Source organism: Microtus oregoni, unplaced genomic scaffold (assembly GCF_018167655.1).
Source record: "Microtus oregoni isolate MIOR12 unplaced genomic scaffold, Mior012 000012F_ref0000307, whole genome shotgun sequence".
Classification (NCBI taxonomy): domain Eukaryota; kingdom Metazoa; phylum Chordata; class Mammalia; order Rodentia; family Cricetidae; genus Microtus; species Microtus oregoni.
The window spans coordinates 21210101-21227081 of record NW_024543071.1 but is presented as its reverse complement, the minus strand read 5'-3'; positions in this window follow the sequence as shown (position 1 = coordinate 21227081).

Here is a 16981-nt window from a genome sequence, read left to right as displayed (position 1 = left end):
TCCATCTATTATCTATATGTCTTTCTCTATATCATCCCCTCTCCCAAATATCTATGTATTTTGTCTCTCCTTTCTTTTTTTGTTTTATTATTATTATTTTATTACTATAAAAATACCAATTCAAATTCCCACTTCCTCCCCTCCTCCACTCTCTCCACATACCTTCCCAACCCTCCCTTCTGCAGTCCTAAGAGAGGACAATGCACCCTCCTCTGTGGCAAGTCCAAGGCCCTCCCTACTACATGTAGGTTGAGAAAGGTATACATCCAAATAGAATAGGATCCCAAAAAGCCAGTACATGCAGTAGAGACAAATTCCAGTGCCACTGACAGTGCCCCCTCAGTCTGCCCCAACTATCATCCACATTCAGAAGGACTATCTTGATACCATTCTTATTCACTGCAAGTCCAGTTGGACTTGCTGAGCTCCCATTAGCCCAGGCAAACTGTTTCAATGGGTGAACCCCTCATGATCTTGATCTTCTTGCTCATATTTTCACTTTTTCCACTCTTCAACTGGACCTTGGGAGCTCAGTCCTGTGCTCCAGTGTATTTCTCTGCCTCTGTTTCCATCTGTTGTTGGACCAAGGTTCTATAGTGATAATTAAGATAATAATCTGTCTAACTACAGGGCAAGGCCAGTTCAGACACCCCCTCCTCTATTGCTTAGGGTCTTAGCTGAGATCATCCTTGTGGATTCCTGTGCATTTTTCTAGAGCCAGGTTTCTTACTAATTCCATAATGCTCCCCCAATCAAGATATCTCTTTTCTTGCTGGCATATCTGTCCTTTCTCCATCTCGACTATTTCATTCCCTCAAGTTCTCCTCAACCCTCCCCTTCTCCCCTTCCATCTACTCCTGTCCCCTTGCTACCAATTTTGTCAGACGATCTTGTCTGTTTCCAATTCCCAGGTGGGTCTATATATGTTATTCTTTGGGCTCACCTTATTATTTAGTTTCTATAGGATCATGAACTTTTATAGGATCAATGTCTTTGTTTATGGCTAGTATCCACTTATGAGTGAGTACATACCATATTCATTTTTGTGGGTCTGGGTTACCTGACTTAGGATAGTGTTTTCTAATTCCATCCATTTACATGCAAAATTCAAGATGTCATTTTTTTTTAACAGCTGAGTAGTACTGTAATGTTTAAATGTGCCATACTTTCTTCATCCATTCTTCAGTTGAGGGGTATCTAGGTCATTTCCAGGTTCTGGCTATTACAAATAATGCTTCTATGAACATAATTGGACAAATGCTTTTGCAGCATTATTGAGCATCTTTTGGGTATATTCCCAAGAGTGGTATTGCTGGATACTAAGGTAGGTTGATTCACAATTTCCTGAGAAACCGCCACACTGATTTCCAAAGTGATTGCACAAGTTTGCATTCCCATGAGCAATGGCTGAGTGTTCTCCTTACTCTGTATTCTCTCTAGCATAAGCTATCATTGGCGTTTTCGATCTTAGACATTCTGACAGGTATAAGATAGTAGTTCAGAGTTGTTTTAATTTTCATTTCCCTGATAGCTAAGGAATTTGAACATGTCCTTAAGTATTTTTTGGCCATTTTAAATTCTTCTTTTGAGAATTCTCTGTTTAGTTCAGTACACCATTTTTAATTGGCTTATTTAGAAGTTTAATGTCTAATTTCTTGAGTTCTTTATATATTTTGGAGATCAGTTTTTTTTTTGTCTGATGAAGGGTTGATAAAGATCTTTTCCCATTCAGTAGGCTGCCTTTTTGTCTTATTGATTGTGTTCTTTGCTTTACAGAAGCTTCTCAGTTTCAGAAGGTCCTATTTATTTGTTGTTGCTTTTATTGTCTGTGCTACTGGGTCATTTAGGAAGTGGTCTCCTGTGCCCATGCATTGCAGGCTACTTCTCACTTTTTCTTCTATCAGGTTCAGTGTGATCAGATTTATATTGAGGTCTTTAATCCATCTGGACTTGAATTTTGGGCATGGAAATAGATATGGATCTACTTTCATTCTATTTCATTGACATCCAGTTATGCCAGCACCATTTGTTGAAGATGCTTTCTTTTTCCATTTCATAATTTATCTTCTTTGTCAAAAATCAGGTGTTCATAGGTGTGTGAATTAATTTCTGGGTCTTCAATTCAATTCCACTGGTCAATGTCTCTGTTTTTATGCCAATACCATACTATTTTCATTACTGTAGCTCTGTAATAGAGCTTAATGTCAGGGATGGTGATGCCTCCAGAAGTTCCTTTATTGTACAAGATTGCTAGGCTATCCTGGGATTTTTGTTTTTACATATGAAATTGATTATTGTTCTGTCAAGATCTGTGAAGAATTGTGTTAGGATTTTGATGGAGATTGCATGAAATCTATAGATTGCTTTTGGTAGGATTGCCATTTTTACTATGTTGATCCTTCCTGTCCAAGAGCATAGAATATCTTTAAATTTTCTGCTGTCTTCTTCAATTTCTTTCTTCAAAGACTTAAAATTCTTGTCAAATAGGTCTTTCATGTCCTTTGTTAATGTTACCTCAAGATATATAATGCTATTTGTGGCTATTGTGAAAAGTAATGTTTCTTTGATTTCCATCTCAGCTTCTTTATGTTTTGTGTATAGGAGAGCTACTTTTTTTTTAGTTGTTCTTGTATGCTGCCATATCACTGGAGATATTTATCAGTGTAGGAGTTCTCTGGTAGGGTTTTTGGGGTCACTTATGCACACTATCATATCATCTGCAAATAAGGAAAGTTTGACTTCTTCCTTTCCAATTTGAATCCCCTTGATCTCCTTATTATCTTATTGCTATTGCTAAAACTTCAAGCTCTATGTTGAAGAGATATGGAGAGAGTAAACAGCTGTGTCTTGTTCCTGATTTTAGTGGAATTGCTTTGAGTTTCTCTCCATTTAATTTGATGTTAGCTGGTGGCTTGCTGTATATTGCTTTTATTATATTTAAATATGATCTTTATATCCCTAATCTCTCCAAGACCTTTTTCATGAAGGGGTTTTAGATTTTGTCAAATGTTTTTTACACATGTAATGAAATGATCATATGGTTTTTTTTTCTTTCAGTTTATTTATATGATGAATTACATTGATAGATTTTCATATGTTGAACCAGCTCTGCATCTCTGGGATGAAGCCTACTAATCATGATAGATGATTTTTTTTGATGTGTTATTGAATTCTGTTTGCCAGTATTTTATTGAAAACTTTTGTGGCCATTTCATGAGTGAGATTGGTCTTAATTCTTTTTCTTGTTTGAGACTTTGTGCAGTTTTGCTATCAGGGTAATGGTAATCTCATAAAAAGTGTTAGGCAATGACCCTTCTGTTTCTATTATGTGGAGTACTTTGAAGAGTATAGATATTCGCTCTTCTTGAAAATTCTGGTAGAATTCTCCACTAAAACTATTTGGCCCTGGGCTTCTTTTGGTTGGGAAGTTTTTGATGGCAGCTTCTATCTCTAGGATCATGAATTATAGGCTCAATGTCCTTTAATTATGGCTAGAATCCACTTATGAGTGAGTACATACCATATTCATCTTTTTGGGTCTGGGTTACCTCACTCAGGATAGTGTTTTCTATTTCCATCCATTTGCATGCAAAATTCAAGATGTCGTTGTTTTTTACCACTGAGTAGTACTCTAATGCAATCTAGGTTGTTTCCAGTTTCTGGCTATTACAAATAATGCTGCTGTGAACATAGCTGAACAAATGCTTTTGTAGTATGATAGGGCATCTCTTGGGTATATTCCCAAGAGTGGTATTGTTGGATCCTGGGGTAGGTTGATCTCGAATTTTCCTGAGGAATTGCCACACTGATTTCCAAAGTGGTTGCACAAGTTTGCATTCCCACCAGCAATGGATGAGTGTTCCCCTTACTCCACATTCTCTCCAGAAAAGGCTATCATTGGTGTTTTGGTTTTAGCCATTCTGATAGGTGTAAGATGGAATCTCAAAGTTGTTTTAATTTCATTTCCCTGATCGCTAAGGAGGTTGAGCATGACCTTAAGTGTCTTTTGGCCATTTGAACTTCTGTTGAGAATTCTCTGTTCATTTCAGTGCCCCATTTTTTAATTGTGTTAATTAGCATTTTAAAGTCTAGTTTATATGAAAGCACAGAAGTATATATCTTAATTAAGGGAACCATTTTACACCTTTTCCACCATTGAAGACCCTGTGTTCTTTCTAACTTCTCATATCTTTCAAATCCTTCGAGATTCATGAAACGCACACTCTACTGTGCAGATTCTTGAGATACTGCACTTCCCTATTCTCAGAAACACTATTCTTATCACTTTTGCCCCTGTGTATCTAAACTTGATCATTTTTGTTTAACTGTAATACCAAGAAATTATTATCTTATGGTAATTTCTCTGTGGGACACTAATACTGCTGTGGATGGTTGGGTTTGTGGGGCAGGGTGAGACTTGGAGATTACAGGGTGCAATGTGGGGATGGTGAAAAGGCCTACTCAGCTAGTATTGATGTGTGGGGGATGGGCGCAGGATATGTTGGGTCCTAGAACCTAGAGACTGGGCAGTCCAGCTGGGAGACCAGCCATTCACCTCTTTGTGCAACCAGTGCAAGTGGGGTCTGTACCTATGAGATAGAATATTTTGAGTTTCTATGTATATTATTATATTATCTACAAACAAAAATTCTTTGACTTCTTCCTTTTCAATTTGTATTCCCTTGATCTCATTCAGTTGTTTTATTGTTCTAGTTAGATCTCCTAGTACTGTATTGAATAAACACGGAGAGATTGGATAATCTTGTCTTGTTTCTGACTTAGTGGAATTGGTTTCTGATTTTCTTCATTTAATTTGATGTTGACTGGAAGCCTTTTGTAAATTGCCTTTATTATGTTTAGGTCTGTTCCTTTTAGCCCTAGTCTTTCCAATTTTTCTTTACTTTTAAATGTAATATTTTTATTGATTATTTGGAAATTTCATTGAATGTACCCCATCACCCTCACTTCTTTATCTTCAAAGGTCCACCCTCCTCTTTTGTAACTTCTTCCCAGAATAGATAAAAAAATATGTCCAGTTTGTTTTGTTCCAATAGTCCATATATTGGAGTATGGTCAAACTCTTTTTGGTCAGACAGTTAAAAAGTGACTCCTTCTCTGTCCTGCTTCTACAAAACAGTAGCCATCTCTTTTGAAGAGGTATGGTTTATCAACCTTGTCAAAATTTTTATGAGTTCTTTTAGGTGGCTTCTTTTCTAGGTTTGTACCTTTTTGATGTTGGGGGTAGGGATTTTCACAAAATTTTCCTATGTCTCTCTTTTTTCTCTCTGAGTCTTCAGTCATTGTTACCACTGCAGAAGCTTACTTGTCCTTCATAATCAGCAAGAACACAGATCATGGACTTCCACATGGTATCTGGTCATAAATTGGGCTTCTGTTGTTTAATATCAACTGTAAGTCTTGGAGTAGAGAAAGAGGCTCACCAAGAGGTGAAGCCTTAATTATCTGAAGGAGTAGAGTGGTTCAGCATTCTTGGAAATGACTGACACCTGATGTGGGTTTCCTTCTGTATGCTATGAATATGTTTTGTTACCATTGGTGTATAAGAAATATTTAGAGTATACTTGGCAGTTATAAGTTATTACAACGGACCTGGGTTCGCTTCTCAGCACTCTTACAACAGCCTATAACTCCAATTGCAAAACAATGTACACCCTCTTCTGGCCTCTGATGGTATTAAATGAATGTAGTGAATACACAGACAACCAAGCATACACATAAATAAAATTAAAAAGTTAAAATATCCATCCCAAAAGTTAAGCATTTATTTACATTGAAAGAGTGAAATTGTAGGGATAGCCCAGCCCAATGGGGGGCGTGTTCGCCTCGGGCTAATGTTTACGTATAAATCTGGCAGGCATGAGCCCCACCGCTCTCTTTTTTGTATTTCCTGCCCATCGCTGGATCCTGGTGTTGTAAGCTATCCCTTCATTAAAATTTACTGTTTCATATTAAGCTAGCCTGGTTATCACACCACATACATTTGGTGCCCAACGTGGGGATTTTGGCTCCCCCCCCCCCCCCTGCATGGCCCTGGGGCCCAAGCTCAATCTTTCCCAGCCTTTGCAAAGTGTGACTGGGCTCCTGGCCTGCCAGACTTGCTGGGGTCAAGCAACAGTGGTGCATGCGCCTCTGTATTCAGCCCTGTCTCCCCCCCCCCCCCCCCCCCCCCCCCCCCCCCCCCCCCCCCCCCCCCGTGGCTGAATCCGGCCTTGGCTCTGCCTCATTTCCTGGCCCTTCCCCCTGCTGCTTACAGTTAACTTTCAGTTTTGGGTTTTTAGTAGACTTTTCAGACCCTCTCTGACTCCTGCCATGTGGACTCACGTGCACCTCACCACCACAACCATCTGCCGGCAGGAAACAGTCATTACAGGTAAAAATTTTCTTTTATAAATAAACATAAGTACAGATTTGATTGAAAATGCCTAAAAACACATTTTTGACAACACTCTGGCTGGACCTTCTCAAAATGCTCAGAGACTAGTTACAGTTTTCTTAGGTGAAAGGTTAATTTGGGAAGTTTACCATCATTTTCTTTCACAGGACCCCTTAAGAAGAACGTCGCCCCCATGTCAGCTAGAAACAATCTTAGAGGACGATGTCCCCTCTCCCAACAGAGTTTGCCCTCGGGGTTAGGGACATCATTTACTGGTTGGTTTAGGGTTGAGGGGATGGGGGAGATATTTTATGGAATTATGGGTATTCTCAAAGAAAAGTGGGGGGATTAACTGGTTTGATGGGATGATTGATATTTGTGAATTACTGTTTTTAGAAAATTATATTGGTAATGTTTCCTGTATATTGATATATTGAATATTAAAGGTGAGTGTTCCAACCTCTATTTTTGTACAAGAATATGCATATATCTTTCTCTATATTGTATTGATACATCTACCATATTACAATGTACATTTCTACCTCTGATATTATTTATATAATAACATTGTTTACATTTGATATGTAATGACATTGTTTACAGTTGAAGATCATTGTCTTCATATATTGCACAGTTGTTTATTCTCTTAGTCTTCAAGTTAGATAGGTATTGAGAATTATATGTTTGTTATATTTATTTTTAGGTTAATCAGGTTTTTTAGATATATAGAGATTATATTTAGTATAGATAGTGTAATCTTCAGCCTCTTCGAAGAGCTGTAGAAAATGGCCTTTATCTAACCTAGAAGATATTCTGTGCCAACGAGACACAATCACTCCTGGCAACGCCACTTCTGAGAAAACGTTGAGCAACAAAGACACTCCACTGGGAGCTTGTCTTCTTGGCAGAACTGGCCTTTGGGTTAAGAAAAGCCCATACCTCAACTACTGACAAAGATACAAAATATCCATAAGTGGATAAAACAGGATTGTCTTATCTTGCCAAGACAGGGTAGGATAGTTCTAAGAAAGTTCCTTGCCTTTAATAATGGTATGTCAGTTATGTTAGGCCTTAGCCAAAGTTGGTTGACTCAACATTGCAAAGGAGACTTTGTGTGATTGCCCACGTAGTCAGTTGTCTCTGTCATTTGCTGCACATTTTGGATATCTCTCATTTGTTAAGTAATATTTATTCCCTTCTCAGATCTTTGACTGAGTTGAAGATTATATAATTGTAGTTACTCTCTACATTATTTAGACTCCTTGAGATAAAATGTTTAGCAAAACTTTTGTTATATGTTTCTTGCTAAATATTGTTTGTTATATTTATTATTTGTTACCATTGTATATAGTTGCATTTGGTTTAGTTCTGTCTTATTTAGACAAAAGGGGGAGATGTAGGGATAGCCCAGCCCAATGGGGGGTGTGTTCTCCTCAGGCTAATGTTTATGTATAAATCTGGCAGGCGTGAGCCCCACTGCTCTCTTTTTTGTATTTCCTGCCCATCGCTGGATCCCTGGTGTAAGCTATCCCTTCATTAAAATTTACTGTTTCATATTAAGCTAGCCTGGTTATTACGCCGCATACATGAAATTTTTTTCTTCCTGTTTTGTAATTATACAGCACAGTTAATCACAAATATTTGAAAACCTTTCATTCAGATCTAATCATCAACTTTTCCAAAGCTCTCTTTCCTCTCAATTTTCTCAAAATTCAATTAACTATCATTTTACTTTAAATTTCTATTTACATTTACTTAAAAAAATCTTTCTATTTATTGAATTAAGAATATAATTTCATCTTTTTTTTCTTCATTTACCCTTCACAAACCCTTCCATCTATGTCCTTGCCTACTTACTCTTGTTCATCTTTAAACTTTGCATTCCTCAGGAGACTAAGTATGGAAATTGTCTTTCAGTGTCTTCTTTCCTTCAGCACAATAATTTTCACTACTATGGCAAGAGAGAGATTACATTTGAATGGCAGCAAAGCACTCTATCATAAGTATGTACCATAATTGCTTTGTCTGGCAGGAGTAGATGCACACCTAAGTGTTTTGGTTTTTTTTTTTTTAATTGAGAAAAGGAAGAAAAAAAAACAAGTTTCCACATCCTCCCAGCCTCCCATTTCCCTCCCCCTCCTCCCACCCTTCTCCCTCTCCCCCCATCCTTCTCCACCTCCTCCCAATCCTCTCCCCCTCCCTCTCCAGTCCAATGAGCAGTCAGGGTTCCCTGCCCTGTGGTAAGTCCTAGGTCCTCCCCCCTCTGTCCATATCTAGGAAGGTGAACATCCAAACTGGCTAGGCTCCCACAAAGCCAGCACATTAAGTAGGATCAAAACCCCGTGCCATTGTCCTTGGCTTCTCATCAGCCCTCATTGTTCGCCATGTTCAGAGAGTCCAGTTTTATCCCATGATTTTTCAGTCACAGTCCAGCTGGCCTTGGTGAGCTCCAGCAGATCAGCTCCACTGTCTAAAAGGGTGGGTGCACCCCTCGTGGTCCTGAGTTCTTTGCTCATGTTCTCCCTCTTTCTGCTCCTCATTGGGACCTTGGGAGCTCAGTCCAGTGCTCCAGTGTGGGTCTCTGTCTCTATCTCCATCCATCACCAGATGAAGGTTCTATGATGATATGCAAGATATTTGTCAGTATTGCTATAGGATAGGGTCATTTCAGGTTCCCTATCCTCAGCTGCCCAAGGAATTAACTGGGGACCTCGGCTTGGGCACCTGGGAGCCACTCTAGATTCAAGTCTCTTGCCAACCCTAAGGTGGCTCCCTTAACTAAGAATTGTGCTTCCGTGCTCCCCTATCCAACCTTCCTTTATCCCAATCCTCCTTTTTCCCCAAGTTCCCCCCATCCTCCCCTTCTCCCTTTTCTCTCCCCATCTCCCCTTACCCCCAACCCACCCCACCCCCAAGATCCAAATTTTCTCCCCGGCAATTTTGTCTACTTCCCATAGCCAAGAGGACAACTATATGTTTTTCCTTTGGTTCACCTTCTTACTTAGCTTCTTTAGGTTCACCAGTTGTAGACTCTGTGACCCTTATTTAAGGCTAGAAACCAATTATGAGTGAGTACATACCATATTCATCTTTTTGGGTCTGGGTTACCTCACTCAGGATAGTGTTTTCTATTTCCATCCATTTGCATGCATAATTCGAGAAGTCATTGTTTTTTACCGCAACGTAGTACTCTAATGTGTAGATATTCCACACTTTCTTCATCCATTCTTCCATTGAAGGGCACCTAAGTTGTTTCCAGGTTCGGGCTATTACAAATAATACTGCTATGAACATAGTTGAACAAATGCTCTTGTCATATGATAGGGCATCTCTTGGGTATATTCCCAGGAGTGGTATTGCTGGGTCCATGGGTAGGTTGATCGCGAATTTCCTGAGAAACCGAAACACAGATTTCCAAAGTGGTTGCACAAGATTGCGTTCCCACCAGAAATGGATGAGGGTACCCCTTCCTCCACAGTCTCTCCAGCAAAGGCTATCATTGGAGTTTTTTATTTTAGCCATTCTGACAGGTGTAAGATGATATCTCAAAGTTGTTTTGATTTGCATTTCCCTGATGGCTAAGGAGGTTGAGCATGTCCTTAAGTGTCTTTTGGCCATTTGAACTTCTTCTGTTGAGAATTCTCTGTTCAGTTCAGTGCCCCATTTTTTAATTGGGTTAATTAGCATTTTAAAGTCTAGTTTCCTGAGTTCTCTATATATATTTTGGAGATCAGACCTTTGTCTGTTGCAGGGTTGGTGAAGATCTTCTCCCAGTCAGTAGGTTGCCTTTTTGTCTTGGTGACAGTGTCCTTTGCTTTACAGAAGCTTCTCAGTTTTAGTAGGTCCCATTTATTCAATGTTGCCCTTAATGTCTGTGCTGTTGGGGTTACACATAGGAAGTGATCTTCTGTGCCCATCTGTTGTAGGGTACTTCCCACTTTCTCTTCTATCAGGTTTAATGTGTTCTGACTGATATTGAGGTCTTTAATCCATTTGGACTTGAGTTTTGTGCATAGTGATAGATATGGGTCTATTTTCATTCTTCTACAGGTTGACATTCAGTTATGCCAGGACCATTTGTTGAAGATGATTTCTTTCTTCCATTGTATACTTTTGGCTCCTTTATCAAAAATGAGGCGTTCATAGGTTTGTGGGTTAAAATTCGGGTATTCTATACGACTCCATGGGTCGGCTTCTCTGTTTTTATGCCAGTACCACACTGTTTTCATCACTGCAGCTCTGTAATAGAGTTTGAAGTCAGGGATGGTAATGCCTCCAGACAATCCTTTATTGTATAGGATTGTTTTGGCTATCCTGGGTTTTTTGTTTTTCCATATAAAGTTGATTATTGTCCTCTCAAGATCTGTGAAGAATTTTGATGGGACCTTGATGGGGATTGCATTGAATCTATAAATTGCCTTTGATATAATTGCCATTTTTACTAGGTTGATCCTACCAATCCAAGAGCAAGGGAGGTCCTTCCATTTTCTGGTATCCTCTTCAATTTCTTTCTTCAATGCCTTAAAGTTCTTGTCAAAGATCTTTCACTTCCTTGGTTAGAGATATCCTAAGATATTTTATGCTGTTTGTGGCTATCGTGAACTGTGAAGCTTCTCTGATTTCCCTCTCTGCTTCCATATCCTTTGTGTATAAGAGGGCGACTGATTTTTTGGAGTTGATCTTGTACCCTTCCACATTACTAAAGGTGTTTATCAGCTGTAAAAGTTCTTTGGTGGAGTTTTGGGGGTCGCTTATGTACACTATCATATCATCTGCAAATAACGAAAATTTCACTTCTTCCTTTCCAATTCAAATCCCCTTGATCCCCTTATGTTGTCTTATTGCTATTGCTAGAACTTCAAGCACTATATTGAAGAGGTATGGTGAGAGTGGACAGCCTTGTCATGTTCCTGAGTTTAGCGGGATGGCTTTGAGTTTCTCTCCATTTAATTGGATGTTAGCTGTTGGCTTGCTGTATATAGCTTTTATTATATTTAGGTATGACCCTTGTATCCCTAATCTCTCTAATACTTTTATCATAAAGGGATGTTGAATTTTGTCAAATGCTTTTTCAGCATCTAATGAAATGATCATATGATTTTTTTCTTTCAGTTTATTTATATGATGGATTACATTGATAGATTTTCATATGTAGAACCAGCCCTGCATCCCTGGGATGAAGCCTACTTGATCATAATTGGATAATTTTTCGGATGTGTTCTTGGATTCGGTTTGACAGTATTTTGTTGAGGATTTTTGCATCGATGTTCATGAGTGAGATTGGTCTATAGTTCTCTTTCTTTGTTGAGTCTTTGTGTGGTTTTGGTATCAGAGTAACTGTAGCTTCATAAAAGGAATTTGGCAATGCCTCTTCTGTTTCTATATTGTGAAATACATTAAGCAGTATAGGTATTAGTTCTTCTTGGAAGTTCTGGTAGAATTCTGCATTGAAACCATCTGGTCCAGGGCTTTTTTTGGTAGGGAGGTTTTTGATAACCTCTTCTTTTTTTTTTTTTTTTTTTTTTTTTTTTAAATTTATTTATTTATTAAGGATTTCTGCCTCGTCCCCACAACCGCTTCCCATTTCCCTCCCCCTCCCCCGATCAATTCCCCCTCCCTCATCTGCTCGAAGAGCAATCAGGGTTCCCTGACCTGTGGGAAGCCCAAGGACTGCCCACCTCTATCCAGGTCTCGTAAGGTGAGCATCCAAACTGCCTAGGCTCCCACAAAGCCAGTACGTGCAGTAGGATCAAAAACCCACTGCAATTGTTCTTGAATTCTCAGTATTCCTCATTGTCCGCTATGTTCAGCTAGTCCGGATTTATCCCCTGTTTTTTCAGACCTAGGCCAGCTGGCCTTGGTGAGATCCCAATAGAACATCCCCATTGTCTTAGTGTGTGGGTGCACCCCTCGTGGTCCTGAGTTCCTTGCTCGTGCTCCCTCTCCTTCTGCTCCTGATTTGGACCTTGAGATTTCTGTCCGGTGCTCCCGTGTGGGTCTCTGTCTCTGTCTCCTTTCATCGCCTGATGAAGGTTAATATTCCTGAGGATGCCTATGTGTTTGTCTTTGGATTCACCTTCTTATTTAGCTTCTCTAGGAACATGAATTATAAGCTCAATGTCCTTTATTTATGGCTAGAAACCAAATATGAGTGAGTACATCCCATGTTCCTCTTTTTGGGTCTGGCTTACCTCACTCAGGATAGTGTTTTCTATTTCCATCCATTTGTATGCAAAATTCAAGAAGTCCTTGTTTTTTACTGCTGAGTAATACTCTAATATGTATATATTCCATACTTTCTTCATCCATTCTTCCGTTGAAGGGCATCTAGGTTGTTTCCAGGTTCTGGCTATTACAAACAATGCTGCCATGAACATAGTTGAGCATATACTTTTGTTGTATGATAGGGCCTCTCTTGGGTATATTCCCAAGAGTGGTATTGCTGGATCCAGGGGTAGGTTGATCCCGAATTTCCTGAGAAACCGAAACACTGCTTTCCAGAGTGGTTGCACAAGTTTGCATTCCCACCAGCAATGGGTGAGTGTACCCCTTTCTCCACAACCTCTCCAGCAAAGGCTATCATTGGTGTTTTTTATTTTCGCCATTCTGATAGGTGTAAGGTGGTATCTTAAAGTTGTCTTGATTTGCATTTCCCTGATTGCTAAGGAAGTTGAGCATGACCTTAAGTGTCTTTTGGCCATTTGAAGTTCTTCTGTTGAGAATTCTCTGTTCAGATCAGTGCCCCACTTTATAATTGGGTTGATTAGCCTTTTACGGTCTAGTTTCTTGAGTTCTTTATCTATTTTGGAGATCAAACCTTTGTCAGTAGCAGGGTTGGTGAAGATCTTCTCCCAGTCAGTGGGTTGTCTTTTTGTCTTAGTGACAGTGTCCTTTGCTTTACAGAAGCTTCTCAGCCTCAGGGAGTCCCATTTATTCAATGATGCCCTTAGTGTCTGTGCTGCTGAGGTTAAACATAGGAAGTGGTCTCCTGTGCCCATGTGCTGTAGAGTACTTCCCACTTTCTCTTCTATCAGGTTCAGTGTGTTCGGACTGATATTGAGGTCTTTAATCCATTTGGATTTGAGTTTTGTGCATGGTGATAGATATGGATCTATTTTCATTCTTCTACAGATTGACATCCAGTTTTGCCAGCACCATTTGTTGAAGATGCTCTCTTTTTTCCATTGTATACTTTTAGCTCCTTTATCGAAGATCAGGTGTTCATAGGTTTGTGGGTTAATGTCAGGGTCTTCTATTCGATTCCATTGGTCGACTTCTCTGTTTTTATGCCAATACCAAGCTGTTTTCAATACTGTAGCTCTGTAATAGAGTTTGAAGTCAGGGATGGTAATGCCTCCAGACAATCCTTTATTGTATAAGATTGTTTTGGCTATCCTGGGTTTTTTGTTTTTCCATATAAAGTTGATTATTGTCTTCTCCAGATCTGTGAAGAATTTTGATGGGATTTTGATGGGGATTGCATTGAATCTATAGATTGCTTTTGGTAGAATTGCCATTTTTATTATGTTGATCCTCCCAATCCAAGAGCAAGGGAGGTCTTTCCATTTTCTGGTGTCTTCTTCAATTTCTTTCTTCAAAGACTTATAGTTCTTGTCAAGTAGATCTTTCACTTCCTTGGTCAGGGTTACCCCAAGGTATTTTATGCTATTTGTGGCTATCGTGAAAGGTGATGCTTCTCTGATTTCCCTCTCTGCTTCCTTATCCTTAGTGTATAGGAAGGCAACTGATTTTTTGGAGTTGATCTTATATCCTGCCACATTACTAAAGCTGTTTATCAGCTGTAGGAGTTCTTTGGTAGAATTTTTGGGGTCGCTTATGTACACTATCATATCATCTGCAAATAACGAAAGCTTAACTTCTTCCTTTCCAATACGAATCCCCTTGATCTCCTTATGTTGTCTTATTGCTATTGCTAGAATTTCAAGCACTATATTGAAGAGGTATGGAGAGAGTGGACATCCTTGTCGTGTTCCTGATTTAAGTGGGATGGCTTTGAGTTTTTCTCCGTTTAATTTAATGTTAGCTGTTGGCTTGCTGTAAATAGCTTTTATTATATTTAGGTAGGACCCTTGTATCCCTATTCTCTCCAAGACCTTTATCATAAAGGGGTGTTGAATTTTGTCGAATGCTTTTTCAGCATCTAGTGAAATGATCATATGGTTTTTTTCTTTCAGTTTATTTATATGGTGGATTACATTGATAGATTTGCGTATGTTGAACCAGCCCTGCATCTCTGGGATGAAGCCTACTTGATCATAATGGATAATTTTTCTTATGTGTTCTTGGATCGGTTTGCCAGTATTTTATTGAAAATTTTTGCGTCGATGTTCATGAGTGAGATCGGTCTGTAATTCTCTTTCTTGGTTGGGTCTTTTTGTGGTTTTGGTATCAGGGTAACTGTAGCTTCATAAAAGGAATTTGGCAATGACTCTTCTGATTCTATATTGTGAAATACATTAAGGAGTATAGGTATTAGTTCTTCTTGGAAGTTCTGGTAGAATTCTGCATTGAAACCATCTGGTCCTGGGCTTTTTTTCGAAGGGAGATTTTTGATAACCATTTCTAATTCTTCGCGAGAAACCGGTCTATTTAGATCATTCACCTGGTCTTGGTTTAGCTTTGGTATGTGGTACTTATTTAAAAAAATGTCCATTTCTTTTGTATTTTCCAGTTTTGTGGCATACAGGCTTTTGTAGTAAGATCTAATGATTCTCTGAATTTCCTCTGTGTCTGTGGTTATGTCCCCCTTTTCATTTCTGATCTTATTTATTTTCGTGTTCTCTCTCTGTCGTTTAATTAGTTTGGATAGGGGTTTGTCGATCTTGTTGATTTTCTCCAAGAACCAGCTTTTTGTTTCATTGATTCTTTGGACTGTTTTCTGTGTTTCTATTTTGTTGATTTCAGCCCTCAGTTTTATTATTTCCAGTCTTCTACTTCTCCTGGGCGCGTCTGCTTCTTTTTTTTCTAGAGCTTTCAGGTGTGTTGTTAAGTCCCCAATGTATGCATTCTCCGTTTTCTTTAAGTGGGCACTTAGTGCTATGAACTTTCCTCTTAGCACTGCTTTCATTGTGTCCCATAGGTTTGAGTATGTTGTCCCTTTATTTTCATTAAATTCAAGGAAGACTTTAATTTCTTTCTTGATTTCTTCCTTGACCCAGGTGTGGTTCAGTAGTTGACTGTTCAGTTTCCATGAGTTTGTCGGTTTTTTGGGGGCAGCGTGGTTGTTGCCTTCTAATTTTAATCCGTGATGATCTGATAAGACACAGGTGGACACTGATATTTTTTTGTATCTGTGGAGGTTTCCTTTGTTTCCGAGTATGTGGTCAATTTTTGAGAAGGTTCCATGAGCTGCAGAGAAGAAGGTATATTCTTTCCTATTTGGGTGGAATGTTCTATAGATGTCTGTTAAGTCCATTTGCTTCATTACCTCCAATAATTCTCTTAATTCTCTATTAGGTTTCTGTCTGATTGACCTGTCCCTTGGAGAGAGAGGTGTGTTGAAGTCTCCTACTACTAGTGTGTGTGGTTTGATGTCTGCCTTGAGTTCTAGTAATATTTCTTTTACATAAGTAGGTGCTTTTATATTGGGGGCGTATATATTCAGGATTGAGACGTCCTCCTGATGAATTGTTCCTGTTATGAGTATAAAGTGACCGTCTCGGTCTCTTCTGATTGATTTTAGTTTGAAGTCAGTTTTGTTAGAAATTAGTATGGCCACACCTGCTTTTTTCTTAGGACCATTTGCTTGAAACACCTTTTCCCAACCCTTTACTCTGAGTAGGTGCCTGTCTTTGTGGTTGAGATGTGTTTCTTGCAAACAGCAGAATGTTGGATCCTGTTTTCGTATCCAATCTTTTAGCCTGTGCCTTTTTATAGGTGAATTGAGCCCATTAATATTAAGTGATATTAATGACCAGTGGTTGTTTACTCCGGTTATTCTTATTGCTTTTGGTAGTAGAGATTGTCTCCCTTCTTTGAGATGTGCTCGTGAAAGGTCATTAGATGCCTGGGTTATTGTAGGCAGTGTTGGCAGTGTTGGATTCCTTGGGTTGCGATTTTCCTTCTATTACTTTCTGTAGGGCTGGATTTGTGGCTACGTATTGTTTAAATTTGTTCTTATCCTGGAATGTTTTGTTTTCTCCATTGATAATGAATGATAGCTTGGCTGGGTATAGTAGTTTGGGTTTGCATCCATGGTCTCTTAGCTTCTGCAGAACCTCTATCCAGGACCTTCTGGCTTTCATAGTTTCCATCGAGAAGTCAGGTGTAAGTCTGATCGGTTTACCTTTATAAGTTACTTGCCCTTTTTCTTTTGCAGCTCTTAATATTTTTTCTTTAACCTGTATATTTTGTGTTTTGATTATTATATGGCGAGGAGATGTTTTTCTTTGATCCAGTCTGTTTGGTGTTCTGTATGCTTCTTGAATATTTAAGTGAATATCTTTCTTTAAGTTGGGAAAGTTTTCTTCCATAATTTTGTTGAAAATATTTTCTGGGCCTTTGAGCTGTGACTCTTCTCCTTCTTCTATTCCTATTATTCTTAGGTTTGGTTTTTTTATTGTGTCC